General features: G+C 43.2%; 1 protein-coding gene across 8 annotated transcripts in view; it reads right to left on the bottom strand.

The window, feature by feature from the left end:
• IRF2 (interferon regulatory factor 2) overlaps positions 1-17,480 on the bottom strand; it is a 126,484-nt gene that overhangs the window by 57,669 nt on the left and 51,335 nt on the right. For 2 of the 8 annotated variants that reach the window (XM_045552423.1, XM_045552421.1), the window contains exon 1: positions 17,203-17,383. The exons of 4 other annotated variants lie outside the window; for them this stretch is intronic. The gene's annotated coding sequence lies outside the window, so the exon portion shown is untranslated. Of the gene's footprint in view, positions 1-16,803; positions 16,855-17,202; positions 17,400-17,480 lie in introns of those variants that run through there. 2 more of the 8 variants (XM_045552420.1, XM_045552428.1) reach the window with 2 other exon arrangements.

Genomic DNA, 17,480 nt, shown 5'->3' with positions numbered 1-17,480 from the left:
AAAGGGCAAACATGCCACTGCAATGTGAGAAGTACAATATACATTGAGCCATATGGGTTCTATGGAACTTGGGTAGAAGTTCAATTCAGCAATCCATGGGCACACACTTCCTCCTGGAGATGTGAAGAAAGAAAAAATACTAAGGCAAAAGAGGGTCAAGGTGAAGGAGCCCCCAGAGACCTTCCTACCATAAGGGCCAAAGTACTTAAGCCAGTTTTTACACTTATAGGCACTGAACCAAATTGTATGTAAACATATAATAATATATACATGCAAAAGTCAAAACTTGCATCAAAAACGATGTCCTCCTGATTTCTCAGTAGACAATGGGGGGAGGGGACATGACAGCAATGCCCATTTATTGAGCACCTATGAGGCACCTGGCATTGAACTCTACGTATGACCTCATTTAACTTTCCCAACAACCCTACGAGGTGAGTACCATTACTAGCCTCAGTTTAAGAAGAGGGAGCTGTGCCTTAGCCCATGCCAAAGCTGGTTCTTGGTCACTGAGCTCCATTATCATGAGAACCAAGAGTCCAAAAATGGGCTTCAACCTTTAGGGGTCTTCTTGGTAATATAAAACCCCCGGGGAATAGTATTTTTCTGCATGTGTCCTTGGTCCTTGAACACAAATGCGAGAAAGCTGGTGTGCTTCCCAGGCTTTACTTGGACACCACACTAGTTCTGATGGTTGTCTCCTGATGTTCTGATGGTGGCAGGAGCATGAACGGTCAAGCCCACAGATGAGAAAGAAAACACAAAGCCAGAACATTCACTGTGGCATTTCCCGACACTTTCTGCTTGGCTTGATCTTTGTTCAGAGACAAAAATACCAATCACCCACAAACAAGGATGGAACAGGAAGATAAGTGAGCTGTCTGGGACTTTTCCTAAATGAGGAAGCCTTTTGACCCTATATAACCCTAGGGCCGCACTGATAAAAACAAACACATTTTTTGCAATCCATCACACCAAACCCAGCAGCAAAGATGGGCATAGGTTTAAAACCTGAAATCCCTAAACAAACTCTGTAAAACTTTCACACTTCTATTTGGCATTTGACATCCCTCCTCAGGTGATATAGAAAACCAAGCCAAGGCCCCCAACATGCATGCAGAACACACACACACACACACACACACACACACACACAAAAGACAACACACAATGATTAGTAAATCTGTTGCAGGTACAAATGTAATATTCATTTTTATAAAAAACATGAGAAAGCTGTGTAAAGTTGCACACATAAGTTACTTTCCAGATATTATACATCTAAATTATGCAAATCAAAGAGTATTTTTTAAGCTATCACTTTTTAAAAGAGTTTTTTTTTCCCTAGAAAAATTCATATCAGACAATTAGGACCTAAAAGGGTAGACTGACTTTTTAAAATATCTTATAAGTTTAAAATCATGCTGGGACGCTTGGACATGTTTGGTTCTGGATCCCAGAGCCTAGACAGCATCAGCCTCTGCAATTCAGCAAAGCAAGAATCATGGACAGATTTCAAAGCATATGGACTCCAGCTCATACTGCATTTTCAAACCGTTATTTCCATATGGGAAATGGGAAAAGAAGAGATCTTATTTTTCCCTTAATCAGCATGTCCTCTGAGCCACTGCCTTTGCAGTACAGAAGTAAAGCAACCTCTGAAAGGCATAGCTTCTCCTACCCGGAGTTCAGTAGAAAGTTCATTTAAGATTATCCCTCTTTCCATGAACAGGTTGGCGTCCTGCGGCCATCCCTCTCAGCCAGCAGGTTTGCAAGCCGGGAACAGACCTCTCAGTCCTCAAGTACACCAAGAAAGAACAGGTATATGGAAAAAGTTCAGTAAGATGGGGTGTGTGGGGAAAGGGCAGACCCCAAAGTGGATACGTGAGACACATGCTGGCTGGAGGAGGAGAGGCCTGGCAGGAAATGGGCAGGATCTGAGCTGCTCATGTCACCCGGTCACCTTCCACTTCCTTTTTACACTCCACAGACCTACAAAAGGTGTGTTTTGCCCCACCAGCAACACAGAAAAGATAAAGGGCAATGTGTTCAGTACTTAAGTTTGAAAAGTCAAATAACAGGGACCCTTAAAGAGCCAGCTTACTGGAACTAGAACCAAGAAAACCCATCTGCATAAAGCAACAAAATTATTTGCTGCCATCTGATTTCAAATCGATGACTTGGAAACTACCTTGAAACCCAGTGTCTTCCCAAAAGACAGTTTCCTGAAAATAATTTGTTTTGAGAAAGGCTGACTTTGAAGAGCACTCTCTTTTCCCCTGGATGAGAATAAATGATCCCTTCTTCCCTCCCTCCACAGCCACAGGCTGGCTCTGACAGCTCCTTCTTGCTGCCACTTTCCCTTTGAGGATTTCATTTGATTGGTCCCCCACTGCCAGGACACTCTCAATACAGTTACCTGTCGTTGTTGTTGTTGTTGTTGTTGTAGTAGAGCCATCCATTTCAACTCTATATTCAAATCAGGCCGAGCTCCAACACACAAACTATAAACTTATGCACTATAGTTTTCACTAGTTTGATTCTATTCGTGGAATAAACCATCCTGATTACCAATGAATTCTGACTGGAAAAGAAAGCCAAAATTCCTACCCACTCTAAGAACAGGAATACCCCCCAAGCAAGAAGACATATCTCCCCTGCAAGATCCAGAATTATCTTCAAATATTTTTGAAAGATACTTACTGCCTCTCAACAACTTCCAAATGGCAGCCAGAAGAAGTTGGATTTGGTATCCTTTGTATTGTCACCATTTGCCCCTCTCTGCCAATCCCTCCAGGACCACAATGGTTTCTCTCCCCCTCCCCACTGAAGCCTAATATGGTAGAGAGAGCTCAGGTTTGGTGTCCAGAACACCTGGATTCAAACCTCACCAGGTTTGAAACTGTTCCTAACCATAGCTTCCTCATCTATAAACAGAGATCTTAATAGCAACTTGGCAGAGCTACTGTGAGAGGAAACTGATGAAGAATAGTTTACATTAGGAAGAAAATTATGAGATGAGATTGCATTGGTCTCCCCTAAGATTCCCCAGAGATATTTCAAATAGCAGAGCCAGTGCTTCACCTAACTGCAGGTAGCTAAGCCAGCTCATTCCACAGGGAGCAAGAGGGTATCCAGGGTCCATCTCTGGGATAGAAGCGTATTCTCCACCCTGTGCAGTGCTGGCCAGACTAATCTTGCCAAACATCTCATCGCCTTGCTGAAAATCCTTTAGTGGCTCCACAACGCCCAGTGAATAAAATCTGGACTCCTGGCTACACTAATTCACCCCCCTTCAACCTCCCCAACCTTTTCTCCTTTCCTTCCACCTTATGATACAACCAAAGTTCACAGCTTCATGTACTTGAAAACAGGCTTATCTCTGTACAAAGCCCTGTGAGCAGGCATCCCATCTCACTCATCTTTGAACTCCCCCCCAAGTATCAGGCACAGTACCTTGCACATAATGATATGTAGTGATTATTTATTGATAAGAAAGTAGATGAATCCCTCCTAAAGAACCCACTGGGGGCACGGAGTGGGAGGAACAAGCAGATATTAACTATATCCTGTGACGTATAAACTTATTACAAACAAGTGAAATGCGAGGGAAACAAAATGACTGCAAAAAGCATGCAACCTAAAAAGGGATAATTTTACTATTTGCATGACATTTTCCGGGTTAACAAACTTTAGAATCACATTCATTCAAAAAAAAAAAAAAAAAAAAAAAAACTTGACAGAGCCAAGCACATGAAAAGCAGTATGCGCCAAACGTTACACAAAGCTCTATGGAGGAAACAGAGTTATTTATTGGTTAATGGGTATAAGGTTTCTGCTTGAGATGATTAAAAAGTTCTGGAGATGGATAGTGGTGATGGTGGCACAACACTGTGAATGTATTTAATGCCACCTAATTATATACTTTAAGATGATTACAATGGTAAATTTTGTTATGTAAACTTTACCACAATAAAAAATAACTTAACATGCATTTAGGAATTCACTACTTGCTGCCATCATTGCCCTCAGTCCTCTTATGCACAATAATTTTTCTTTAATTCCAGACAAATTAAAGTATTCACTATGGCCAAACACATACACACACACACACACACACACACACACAGAGAAAATGATGCATTTTCAAAATTAAATACTTAGGGCCAATTTCTCCTTCCTGGGGATGTGCTCTCAAGCTCTGTGGGAACAAAGCCTTTCCTAGTCATGCAAAGACCTGGGTTTTCCCAATACAACCTCCAGAGCGACTGAGGGCAGGAGTACTTATTCAGCAGCACTGCTGGTTACAGTGTCTACCCCCAGGGAAAGGGAAGCAGACAGTGGATTTAGCCACATCAGTTTTCCTGAATGACAAAAGACACCAAACAGCTCTACATACCAAACTGAATGTGGAAGAATTGTGGAAGAACACAGTATGTTGTTTTATGGCTATTTTACGATCTACTCAGAATCTGCTTTTAAAAAAATAAAATGTATACACTTGGCAAAAAATCTGTCACATGAGCACCATGGCCTCCCCTACAATCTGAGATGACCCCATGTGGCCCATGGACAAACTCTAAAAGGGATTCACAGATACCTAAAATCACTACTGGGTCTGTCATCTTAGTTGCCTAATTGCTTGATTCTGTTTTGTGTATCTGGATAAATTAGGATCCTGACTATAAAGGAATGCAGATCCTCTACCCACCTAGCCAACTCAAATCCAAGTTGATTGATTACTTTTCTTCCTTTTTAGACTTTCCTGTACATATAGTTAGCACTGAATAAACATCCATTCAATAAATGACTGAATGGGTGAATGATCAGAATAGTCAATTGTTTCAGTTCAGCTCCCTTCTCTACCCTGTCTCCCAAATTGCAACCTGAAAAAGTCATAATGTATTAAAAGCACCTGTAAGAGAAGCAAATCCTCTCTGATAATATTTTAAATTCACCCTGACCTCATGAATCATCAGTAATGACCACACCTCAAAGTGGAAAGAGCAGTTCATCGACATTCCCTACCAGGGCCTTCCTTACAGACCCCCCAGGTTTCCACCTTCACTCTGCAGGGGAGAAAAGAAAGGGGATGGTGGCCTCACTGTGGGTCCTTAAGAGTACCAGACCAGACCACCCCACATCCCCAGGTGCGTCCTCAGGGGCAACAGCCTCCAGTCTGACTTCTCTGACCCGGGTCTTCCTTCCTACCTCGAAGACCTTAACGTTAAAGGTCAGCTAAACAGAGCTCATGAGTTGAGTTTTCCCATATGAACAAAAATCCCAACGTCCCAAGAGAGAGTCAATAAAGATTTACCTTCAGGATTATTATTTTAAAGTGAGATTATACTTTTCTGTTCTTCTGTCAGTTGCAAATCCCCAAACCTACTAGAATTCACTTAAAACTAATCTACAGTGTTTTCATTGGAAGAAAGCAATCAGGAAAGCTCTGACCCGCTGAGCAGCTGGGAATTTGGTTGCTGGAAGGTTTGGTTTAGTCTTTATTTTTCTAGCTGCTGGCCCTGCTAACATGATTCCGTGAAGGTCGCATTTAATCTTGCAGAGAAAAGCTACCTAAGCAGTTCTTAGGTAGGCTTCAGTAAAAATAAATTGCCTTGGCTCTGTGGATAAGTCTGTTGCTTCAACCCGACAATTACAGTCAAAGAGAACAAATGAAGGCAACTGTAAAATACTACACTTGATTTCAAAAGAATTTCGCTGCACAGACATGATGGACTGTAAGTGTTTGTTAATAACAAAGTTATTGTTAATAAGGAACCCATGGAGAAAGTAGCAGCTCCCAAATCTATCTCCAGGTTACCACCACATATAGCTTATTTACACGCATAAGAAGGCATCAGTACCATCACTGGAACTTGATGTCAAAGGAATGGACTGATAAGATTTTTTTTTTTAAGTTTAAAGGTATGGGTACAAAGGAGAAAAACCAAACAATTTTTCACCTTCTTGGTGCTGGACCTGTAATACAAAGTGACAAATCCTAACGCAAAGTGACAAATCACAATGTTTATGTGCTCAATTCATATACCACTGGGTTTCTCACACAAAGTAGATCAGTGCCATCCCCCTCTTGCTGGAATTCAGACGTCCAAGCTAGTCTTTGCTTTACAGCTGAAAATCAAATCAACAAATATTTATCTAGTTCTTAACGTGTATCAAGTACTGGTGGGGAAGGCAAAAAAAAAAAAAAAAACACGGGACACCATCCTAGTTCTCAAAAAACCTTACTGCGTAAGTGATATAAATGGGAAAATCCAAGTAATCAAAGATTTTCACAGTTGATGAGTCTAGAAAAAATTCATCAAGATGTACATAGCTAATCATCACCATAGGAGTGGCGAATGGAGTTTGTGGCTTCAGTGGAAATTCGGATCATTTTATTGTTTTAGGCTAAAGAAATCAGGCATGGTTTGTGGGGAGAGGCACAAGGAGAGTCCTGCAGTTATGACCAAAACAACCACCCTAACTCTGCTTTCCTCCAGGCCTTTTAGGTTTCGTCTCTGTATTAAAACTGTCCCTTGCACTTCTCTTCATACTTTGCTTCATTTCCTAACCCTGCGTCAATCTGTATGGCTGCCGCCAGCCACGTGTGCCTACCGAGCTCCTGAAAAGTGGCGAGGCTGAATCAAGACATGCTGTAGGTATAAATGACACTGGATGCTGAAGACTCAGTATGAAAAAGAATGTAAAATATCTCATTAATATTTTTACATTAATGATGTAGCAAAGTGATAATATTTGGATATAATAGGTTACTGAGATATATTACAATTAATTGCACCAGCTTCTTTTTACTTTTCTAAGTGGCTACTAGAAAATTAAAAATACATATGTTGCTCACACTATATTTGTATTGGACAATGTTGTCCTAATCAATACTTTTTTTTTTTTTGGCTGTGCTTCGGCATTCAGCCTCTGAACTCTTAATAGTTACCCTCAATCCTAGTTTCATACCAATCCAAAAATGTCTCCATATTCATAAAAGGACCAAAACTCTTCTAATATTTTTTCAGCTACAAATTAGGGATCAGGAGTCTTCTTCAGCTGTGAAAAGTCAGAGGCCACACTCTGATTAAGTCACCCTGTCATTCTTCAACAGGGGAGTAAAGGTGTGGGGAGGGGTGGGAATAAAACTTCCCCGGGTTCCTCAGGGCTCCTGTAACACGCCTTAGCCTCCTGAGAGGCAGGAACGTGTATGACAGCAAGATAGGGAATGTTTGCTTTCACCTCCCCTACAAACATTTTACTCTCCGTATACCATGAGAATTAGACTGTAGCCATTTATTTAAGTTAAATGCTCCTACCCAAGAGGGCCAAACAGTTACAGCCTGGACCAACTCCCTAATTTAAGTTCCCAAGGTGCTAGGAAGACCTATCTCCCTATTCATTTATTTCAAAAAGGATGAAGTTCAGACCTTGGGGACATCCCTAGGTGATAAAAGTCTTAGGTTCTAAAAGGTTAAGATAAGAACCCTGGATCCTTTCCATCCCATCTCCAAGGAGCAAAGGTTTCTGTTTGTTTTTTCTCTCACTCTCTCCATATGGGAGAGGCTACAGAGTGTAACCCACTGCCCTGTTCCATTAATTTTTAGCATTGCCTGAGGGTCTAGGAGTAGGGGACAAACCTGCACTGTCACTCTGGCCGTAGCCCTGGTTGTAAACATCAATAAGAAACTCTTCTCCTACCCAGGTGTCCTGTGCTTCTGCAGTCTTCCTGTTTATAAAGGACGTAACTGCGAAGTGGGTAACGTCTCAGACCCTTCATGTTCTTGACAAAACATCATATCCCAACCTCGCCAAGGAGCCACCAGTCTGTCTTCAAGTAGCAAGAGCTGTCATGGGACACTTGGCACCTTCTAGCACTGGCAGGAAAGCCCTGGTTCTAGAATCTTGTCCCATACGTGAAGGCAGAAAGACCCGAGAAGGGCTAAGTCCAGCACCACATCCTCCTCAGCTCACCCCATTTGCTTTTCCTAATCTTACCTCTACCGGAGGTGACGTTGGAAAGAACACAGTAGCACTGTCTTGAGACTATTTTTCTGGTTACAAGAGTAACTGCTTGTTATTTTAAATTTGGAAAATACAAAAATGTTTCAAGGATAAAAAAAAAAAAGCCAAACACCCACAATTCTACCATCAAAATGATATGTTTTCTTCTGGGATTTTTTTCGATGTTGTAGACACAGATATACACATACATTTTAAAATAAAATTAGGAGCACAATTTAATATCTTTTTTCCCCCCATTCAACCAACATACATCATAAATATTTTCCCATGATTAAGTAGGACTCCAAAACGTGAATTTATAAGCCACCTATACTCTGTCTGGATGTGTCATGATTCATTTAAGTGTGTCCTATTGTTGGATATTTAGGTTGTTTCCAAGCTTTCACATAACAAAAGCTAATTCAATAAACATCCTTGTACATAAATCTTTGCTCCCATCTCTGGTTACTTCACATAAGTAGGTTCCAAGAAGCAGAATTACTGGAACAGAGAGTTTAACATTTTTAAGACTTTAAGTATATAACACCAAGTTAAATTCCAGAAAGTTTATTTCAATTGTGCAATCCCACTACAGTCAGTGTGGAGTACTAAAAGTCCAAATCCGTGACCTGCAGTACGCACTTATGGCATTCACACGTCAACCTTCACCTGGGCCATCTGTGTCTTTCTTCAGGAAACACAGTGTTAACCCATTCTATCTTCCTGATTCCACAGTTACCCCCTACAATCTGAATATCCCAATTACACTGATTTGATCTTCACAAATTATGTGAACGTATTAAATTATCACATGTACCCTAAAAATATGTATACAATATATCAATTATGTATCAATTTTTAAAAATTAAAATTATACATCCATTAAAGGGCTAATATCCAGAATCTACAAAGAACTCAAACAAATCAGCAAGAGAAAAAAAAAAAACATTAAAAAGTGGGCAAAAGACATGAACATAAGTTTTTCTAAAGAAGATAGACAAATGGCCAAGACATGTGAACAAAATGCTCAACATCACTAATCATCAGGGAAATGTAAATTTAAATCACAATGAGATATCACCTTACCCCTGTCAGAATGGCTATCAAAAAGTCAAAAAACAATAGATGGCATGGATGCAGAGAGAAAGGAATGCTTATACTATGTTGGTGGGACTGCAAATTAGTACAACCTCTGTGGAAAACAGTATGGAGATTCCTCAAAGAACTAAAAGTAGACCTACCATTCGATCCAGCAATCCCACTACTGGGTAGAACCCAAAGGAAAAGAAGTCATTTTATCAAAAGGACACCTGCACTTGAATGCTTATTGCAGCATAATTCACAATTGAAAAGATGTGTAATCAACCTAAGTGCTCATCAATTCATGAGTGGATTAACAAAATGTGGTATATGTATACCATGGAGTACTACTCAGCCAAAAAAAGGAATAAATTAATGTCTTTTGTAGCAATTCAGATGGAAGTGGAGACCATAAAGTAGCTCAGGAATGGAAAAACAAACACACCACATGTTTGTTTTTGGAACTAATCAGTGGGCACAAATGGGCACAGAGAGAAGTGAAAGTCATGAGAAATCAAGAAGGGGGAGGAGGGAGGATGGAAGGGGTAAAACCCCACCCAGCAGGTACAATGAACACTATTCGGGTGGTGGGCACACTAATAGCCCTGACTGAAGCATTATAAAAGCTATCCATGCAACAAAAACATTTGTACCCCCTTAATACTTTGAAATTTTAAAAAAAGCTGCAAACTCCAAGAAAAAAGAAAAATAATTGAATGGAAATGTCTGTACCGCTCATTTGATATATTGTCAATTTGTTTACTTTTAATTAACCTGCAGAATACCACAAATGTGAACTTGGCCGGGCCTTTTGAGTTAAAATCCATACTGGAAAAGAAATAAACCTCAAATGTCCTGCCAAAGGTATTTAGAAATATATTCCTCACAAGATTAAAGCTGAAAGTCCAAAGTAACTGCAGTTTATTCCAATAATACAGTTCAGTGAAACTTTGTTATAGCAAACACTTCCTTATACTTCACATTCATTAAAATAGAAAAGGCTTCATCTAAAGGCTTGTAAAGTGACTTTTCCTCCATATAATATTTTCCTGTATGTAATGTTCAAAAATTGTAGTGCCCTGGAAAACATTACAAAGGATTTTCCTTGTTAAAACAAACGAAAAAAAAATTTTTTTAATTCTTTTAAAAAACCCTCACCAAGGAAGACTTAACAGGAGGCAGGCCCAAGGCAGCTATTACAGTATTTCTGATAAATTTTATCGACATGTATCTTCCTGTGGGAGCCCAGGGCTGCCTCCAAAGGCAATTTTAGATTGAGTTTGGGGCCTCACACAGTGGGTGCCAATTCCTCCATCCTCAAACAGCACTTCAAACCAGCGCAGCCATAAATTCTGAGAAACGCATCGTTAAGCAAGTCTGTCATTGTGGCAACGTCACAGAGTGCACTTACACAAACCTAGATGGTACAGCTACTACACGCCTAGACTAGGTAGTACCCTCTACTGCTCCTACAAACCTGTACAGCATGTTACTGTACTGAACACCGTAGGCTGTGGACAACTGTAACACAATGTGCATCTGCGTATCTAAATACAGAAAAGGTATGGTAAAAATGCAGTGTTACAGTCTTATGGGATCACCATCGCATATGCAGCCCATCATTGACCAAAACGTCATTACACAGTACATGACTGTACCTCTGAGTAGCTTCAACCATGCCCAAGTGACAACGCTCACAGTTTCGTGTCTCCCTGTATAAAGTCAGCTGATGCCTAGCAGGTTTCCCATCGCACTTGATTATCCCAGGGATAAAAAGGTCTAACCCCAGAGTCAGAAACAGAGGGTCCTCCAATCTTGCAACTGGTCCTTAAGTTACTATTAACTGACAACCAACTTGCTCCCCACACCTCCTCCAAAACTTTCAATGACATCTGTGCAAAGGGAGAAAATCTACCTGCCTAATTACCTCTTCTCTCTCTCCCATGCAAGAGTTCAGGAGGCACTCTTCTACTCCCAACTTGTATTTTCCTTTGTCATCACCCCACGCCCCAACTCTCACTTTCCAACACCCTCCCATTCCTATCTTATACCCCGCATACCCTATCACCAGCATAATTTTTCTCATCTTCTTCAATAAATCTAGAGGAAGAAGAAGAAAAAAAAAACCCTCTTTCAAAAATAACAAGGTAGGCATTACTTGAAATAAAGCAACTGGTATGCAGTTTCTCCTCAGAAGGTCAACCACATGAAATGGGAAAACCAGTAGGATTCTAAGCTTGTGGGGTCAGGATGGCATAGTCCACCCACAAAGTACTTCTTTGGATCTTCCAAAACCCTGACACTCATAAACTCAATAAGAACAAATTAAAATGTAAACTCATCTTTCCTTTGATCACATTAGGTGTGCAAGTATCAAATGCTATTAAACAGCAACAGATTATTAAGCACGCCTGAAAAGAAAGGATTTACAAAGATTACATAACAAGTAGTTAACTTTCAAAAATTTTTATTTAAGGAACACTGGACAGGCTTTTATCATATAAAATCCTAAATTAAGATATTTTGTTGAACTAAATTGGTCTTGCCCTTGAGATAAAAATACTCAGACTCTATCATCAGAAAAAAGCCTCAGGAGCCTTCTGTTTCTCATAGGGAAACATTCTTTGCTCAACTCTAGCTCTTTCCTGCTTATCAGAGCTGAATACTGAACTGATAAAAGGGACAATGAGCCAAAACAGAAACAAAACAAAGTAAAGCAAAACAAAACAAACGAAACAAAACCTGTAACTCTCTATGGCCTTCCTGGACAAAGAAAGAAACTCATAAAAGGAAGTCCTTCTTGCCTCTTCAAAGTGGAAAATTCAACACAACCATAACACAAATACCATTTCTGTATGACAAGCAAGGTCAACTTGGGCAGAGCCAACAGAGGTGAGCACAGGCCCCCTGTTCAAAGCACTGTTTGTAATGCGGAAGCAGGCTCCAGCTTTTGCTTTCCTGCCCAGCACGGCCTCTGAGCCCAGGGAAAGATCAAAGATTCTGCCCTGGGAGGAGATCCTTGAGTCAGTGGTTCTAGGCCTTTGCTCACACACCTGAAGGCAGTGGGGGACAGGCATCCAGCACACAGTGTGACAAGGAGGCTTCCTATGGGGCAGGAGGGGCCAGGAGAGGAAAAGCTGCAGACAGTCTCTAAACATAGGGCCCTACGTGTTTCTGAAAGTCCCTGCTCCCAGGTGATTTTGATAACACACCTAGGTCCCATCCCCTAAGGATGACAGAACTATCTAACCACATTTTAAGATGTGAAAACTAAGGCCCCAAAGGGGGAAGTGATGGCAGAGCTAAAAGTCAACTCTGGGCATCTAAGTTCCTGCACCGTCCACTAGAGTCACGTACGTAGCTGGGTGTCAACAAATATTTAATAAGTAAGTAAAATAATGGCACAATGTTTATGTGCATTTAAGAAAATAATTGCATATGTTACTACATTTAACAAAACTATCCATTTAAAATAATTGCATGGGGTCCCTGGGTCCCTAGCAGAACTAAGTTACGGATGGAGGGTCCTTGGCTAGTTTCAGTCCCTTGGGAAGCCCAACAGGATTGTGAGTTTATCTCACAGAGCGCTGCCCAGGCTATCTAACACACAAAGTGTGTGTACTTTCAGCTAGACTGAGACCCACTAGATATGATGATACTAGTTTTCTCAAGTCAATCAGGAGTTCTGACTGGAAGTCTTATGTGTTTCTGAGAAATAAAAATGGGCACATGAAATCTTCCTAAATAAACACAATTTGTTTCAGAGACAGTTTGTCAAAAGATGGAGCTTATGAGGGGGAAGATCATTTTTAAGGGATCATTGAAGGGAAATGCCAGAGACCACAGGCCTGCTGCTTGCTCTGAACGGGACCAGACGAAGTCCCGGGACAGGGCTACCGCCCAGCATCACACACCTGTGGGCTGGGTTTCCTGGCTGTGTGTTTCCCTTGGAACTTTATAAAAAATACTGGCTTCAGGTTTAAAATCTGGACCTTATACATTGCTAATCGTTCTTTGTCGATAAAGTTTAATTAAACCTCCTCACCCTCTTTTCCATCAGCCACCCCCACCACCAGAGCCACCCTTCTACCCAGCCCACTGTGCATTAAGCTGGCATTACATACCAAATATTGACCACACTCAGGCCAAAAGTGGGGCACCAATAGTGCAGAAAGAGGTGGAAAATCCTGGCTTTCTACCCCTATGTAGGAAGGAACATGGTGTCCCATACAGATGGAAAGAAGAACAGAATTTTATTAATAATAACCGATATTTCACAGCAATTTATTTTATTTTTACATATTATTTTATGTATTTTATATATTATACATATATACTATCAATTATATTTACTTTCACATATGTTCTCACATGTTTTCCTCACATATATAGTGTTGGGCACACAGTAAGCATTCAATAAATGCATGTGAACCGAGTCCCTTTAAAGATGGCAGAGTAAAATACTGAAGTCAGCCAAGGGCACACCTGCAGTAAGAAATAATTATGAATTGAAGAGTCTGATACTATAGTGAAGACAATTCAGACTAAAGCACAGTGAGGCCTGGGAAGATTTTCTTATCTGATATAAAGAGGAAAAATACATTGGTCCAATCACTGTTATTTTCATATCATTTGGTCTCCATGGATACCACCTAACTTTCCTTCTGACAGGAAAAAATTCAATGACAATATTAGATTTCATTGCTAAATATTTTCTTGATATTTTACATAAAAGTTATTCAATGTTTAATTCCTTACCATTATTTGTATACTCAAAAATAAAATCCCCTCTTGTGGGAAATTCTATAAGAGAAAGATAGGGTGTAATCCAGGCGAGTTTCCCTAGCTTCTTTACGTTAATAATAATCTGACAGAATTTTGGAAGTTAATGCCTTACGCATTTGTAGATTGCTGTAATTTATGTAACTGTTCTTTCATACACAGTATCTCAATTGTTCATAAAAGCAATCCTACGAGATATACAGTTAAGTATTATTACCTTCCACAGAACTAACCCCAAAAGGTAACTACTGTATTTATTTTTTATTGTTTATTATCAGTTCACCAAAGAGAATGCAACCCTGAGTGTAAACAGGTTGTCTTTCTTGTTGTCAGTTGAATACTCAGAGCCTAGCACTGGGCCAAGCACATGGTAAGTGTTCTACAAATATTTATTAAATATATAAATAAATTCCCTTGTCTACTTTAAGCCCTTTTTGGTATAAGGCACATAAGGGAATCATGACCCAGATACCCTATTTACATACAGGTCAGTGTTCTGCTCATTATCAAAAGGAAAGTATGTGGAAATGCTCTAAAAACAACAGAGTTTATACTAGATAATGTTAAGAATAAAAATACAATATCCTTAACAACATAAGAAAACTGATACACATCAAATGTTGAACGTCCAAAGTTTCAAATTGCCACTACTAAGTTTAAACATGTTTAGCTCCAGTATATTGAATATTTGCCTATTAAAGTATTTCAGAAAGCAGAAAAAGAAAAAAGTGGGACCATGGTTCAGACCTGTCATTACTTTAATAGTAACCACTTGTTTGCCACAATTTGGTTCCAATCTGACTACAAATCCTTACTTCTGATTATGATGACATTTTTACAGGTAAGTCTGATACATGTGGAATTATCCCTAACTTTTACAGGTCAACAGAAAAAAAAACTCATTGAGAATGAAATATGTAAATGTTTAATTTTAAGAAGCAGTTACAAATCATAACATACAAGAACTCTTGGATCTAAGTCAAGAGGCCAAAAGCTAACTTCTTACACAACAGGTTAAGTTATAAATTCTAATCATTCACTAATTACAGTGAAATTCTGGACTTTGCCATATCAATCAATAGATGCTCCAAGGTTGCCCCTGGAGATGCCAGTTTAGGTCCCAAATATTCCATCTGTTAAAGTTGCCTCAGAAAAAACAAGTTTGTCCAGGACTTTTTAGGTCTCTATTTTCCCCCAAAAGAAGAACAAAGAAGGGTTGGGAAAAATCAGTGAATCCTGAATCTGGGTGCGTGAGAAAGTTAAACAGGATCACCCTGGGGCCTGGAAAGGGAGCCAGCATCTGTCCAGCATCAAGACCATGCACCACCTCAGCCTTACCCCAGCCCCTGTCTGCACCTGCCCTGAAGCACCAGAAAGTGCAGCCAGCTAAGTTCCAACGTTACTTGCAGGCGATCTGAAAACTAATAAATGAGTGCAGGCTTGACAGCAGCCTTGGTGATTCCTGAAAATCCACAACAGGAAATCTAACTATCCTCCCCGCTGCCTGGCCATTCATCAAAAGCAGACCGAGTCGCTGCCACAGGGAGGCCAGTGGCAGGAGACAAATGCCAGCACCACTTTTCCTCATTTAGAAAGACTCGGCGTTTTCTTACTCCATAACCAAGGACAAGGAGCAGCTAGAGGGAGGAGACTGAAGAGGGAGGGGGTAGGTAATATGTCCCCAAGTTTCAAACACTAACGGGTTAGAAACGAGTGAAAGCCACCCCGCTAGTATGTGGCCACCTGGACTACCAGTCCCAGGGGTCACATGTGCAGCCGTTCACCAAGGGTCCTGCCTACGCCGACCGACCCGGGCGTTGCGCCCCGCTCGGGCTGCCAGCCTCGTTCCCTCCCCGCCCCCCTTCTAAGGGCCGGGGGCAGAGGGAGTTGCCAGTGCGCCTGGGGAAGGGGATGAGTTTCACCCGAAGCCCTTCCAACTTGGCCAGGCTCGCCGAGCCCTCCCGGGCGCCGGCCCCCCGGCCGAGCCACCGGGAGCGGGCGGGCGCCGCGATTGGCCGCGGCCGGCTTCACTCGGTGGGCGAGCCCGGCCGGCGGGGCGGAAAGGAAGTGGCGGCCGCGGCTTTGCACCAACCATGTTCGGCCAGCCGGCGACTGTCACCCGGCGCCCAGAGCCGGGTCGAAGGGCACGGGGCGGGCACTCACGTCCCCACCCCGCCGCAGCCCGCGCCCCTGGACCCCGAGGGACGCCGGCCCCCATGCCTGCCCGCGGGGCGCCGCTCTGTCCCCGGAGGCTCCCCGCCCCCACCTCGCCCGCTCCGTAGCCGAGGCGGGTCAGGCCCAGCGCGCGAGGCCGGCCCGGGGGCGCCTGCGGGGACCCGGGGGCGCACGGCGCTAGGCCGCGGCCTGGGCAGATGACCCCTGGGCGCGGCGCCCTACCGGGAAGCGCCGCCCGAGCCCCTCGCGCGCCCGGACAAGTGCAATGACAAAGCCCCGGGGCCAGGCCGGGCGCCGGCCGGCGGGAAGTAGGACGCTGCGTCCCTTCCGAGCGGCGGCGGCGGCCCAGCCCCCAGGAAGCGGGGCGCGTCGGCCAGGCCCGGCGCCCTGCCGCGCTCCGAGCCCGCCCTCCGGCCCCGGCCGCTGGCACCGGACGCCCGCGACCCTACCCCTAGCCCGGTGGCGGGCGAGCCCTGGGACTGCCGCGGGGCGCCCCATCAAGTTTCCTTGGCCGCGGCGGGAGGCGCCCTCCGGGCCAGGGCGCGGGCAGCCAGGCGGACGGCGGGTGCCTGCTCGGTGTGGCTGGAGGCTGCCCGCGGAGAGGCGCCGCCGCCGGGCACCGACAAGGACCCGCTCCCCTCCGGATCTGCCGGCGGCGGTGGCTGTACACACACACGTGCACACACACACACATACACAGGATAATTTTGTTTTAAATGAGGCCCGACTCCAGAGGACCTGCACCCCCACACACAACACCTGGGGCGCAGAATCACACTGAGCAGGTCTGTGTCCATGGAGCCACCTCTCCGCATCTGCGAATCCAAAAGTGAAATTAAACCTCCACCAACCTCCTCCTCCTCCTCCCTCTCTACCTCCTCCTCCTCCTCCACCTCCTCCTCCTCGCAGCCTCAGCAGCCCCTGTAGCAGCAGCAACAGCAGCAGAACCTGCTTCCCCTAAAATCAGATGATCCATAATCGCGCAGACTGTTCCTCCAAAAATCGGTATTAATATTTATGAACCCCGGCATTTTCCGTCTGCAAAACACCGTGTCAAAGCATCAGGACACGCATACACACACAGCCCCTCCAGCCCCCATAAACATGCCCTCCAGAGAAACACACGCACAGTCACAACTATTATTTGAAAAATGTTACCTCTCAGTGTGCTTTTTTCACGCTACCAATACAATTCCGCAAGGTATAAGTGTTGCTAGGGTGTGTGAAATGGAAACGAAAGCCCGTCAGTTGAATAATCGCAGGAGCAAAACTAAAAGTTACTCCCCGGCTTGCCTGAGAACAGTCCAGATCGAAAGCAAAACAAGGAGAGGAAACTGCGAAGAGCTGAGGATGGAAATCCCCCCACCCCCCGCCCTCCTCCCGGCCTCGCTCCCTCCCTCGCCTCCCCTCTCCGCCCTCCTCCCTCCGCCCTTCCT

This window comes from Lemur catta, chromosome 5, assembly GCF_020740605.2.
Source record: "Lemur catta isolate mLemCat1 chromosome 5, mLemCat1.pri, whole genome shotgun sequence".
Taxonomy (NCBI): Eukaryota; Metazoa; Chordata; class Mammalia; order Primates; family Lemuridae; genus Lemur; species Lemur catta.
Note: the sequence above shows the minus strand (reverse complement) of the source record. Positions and strands in the feature narration are given on the sequence as shown.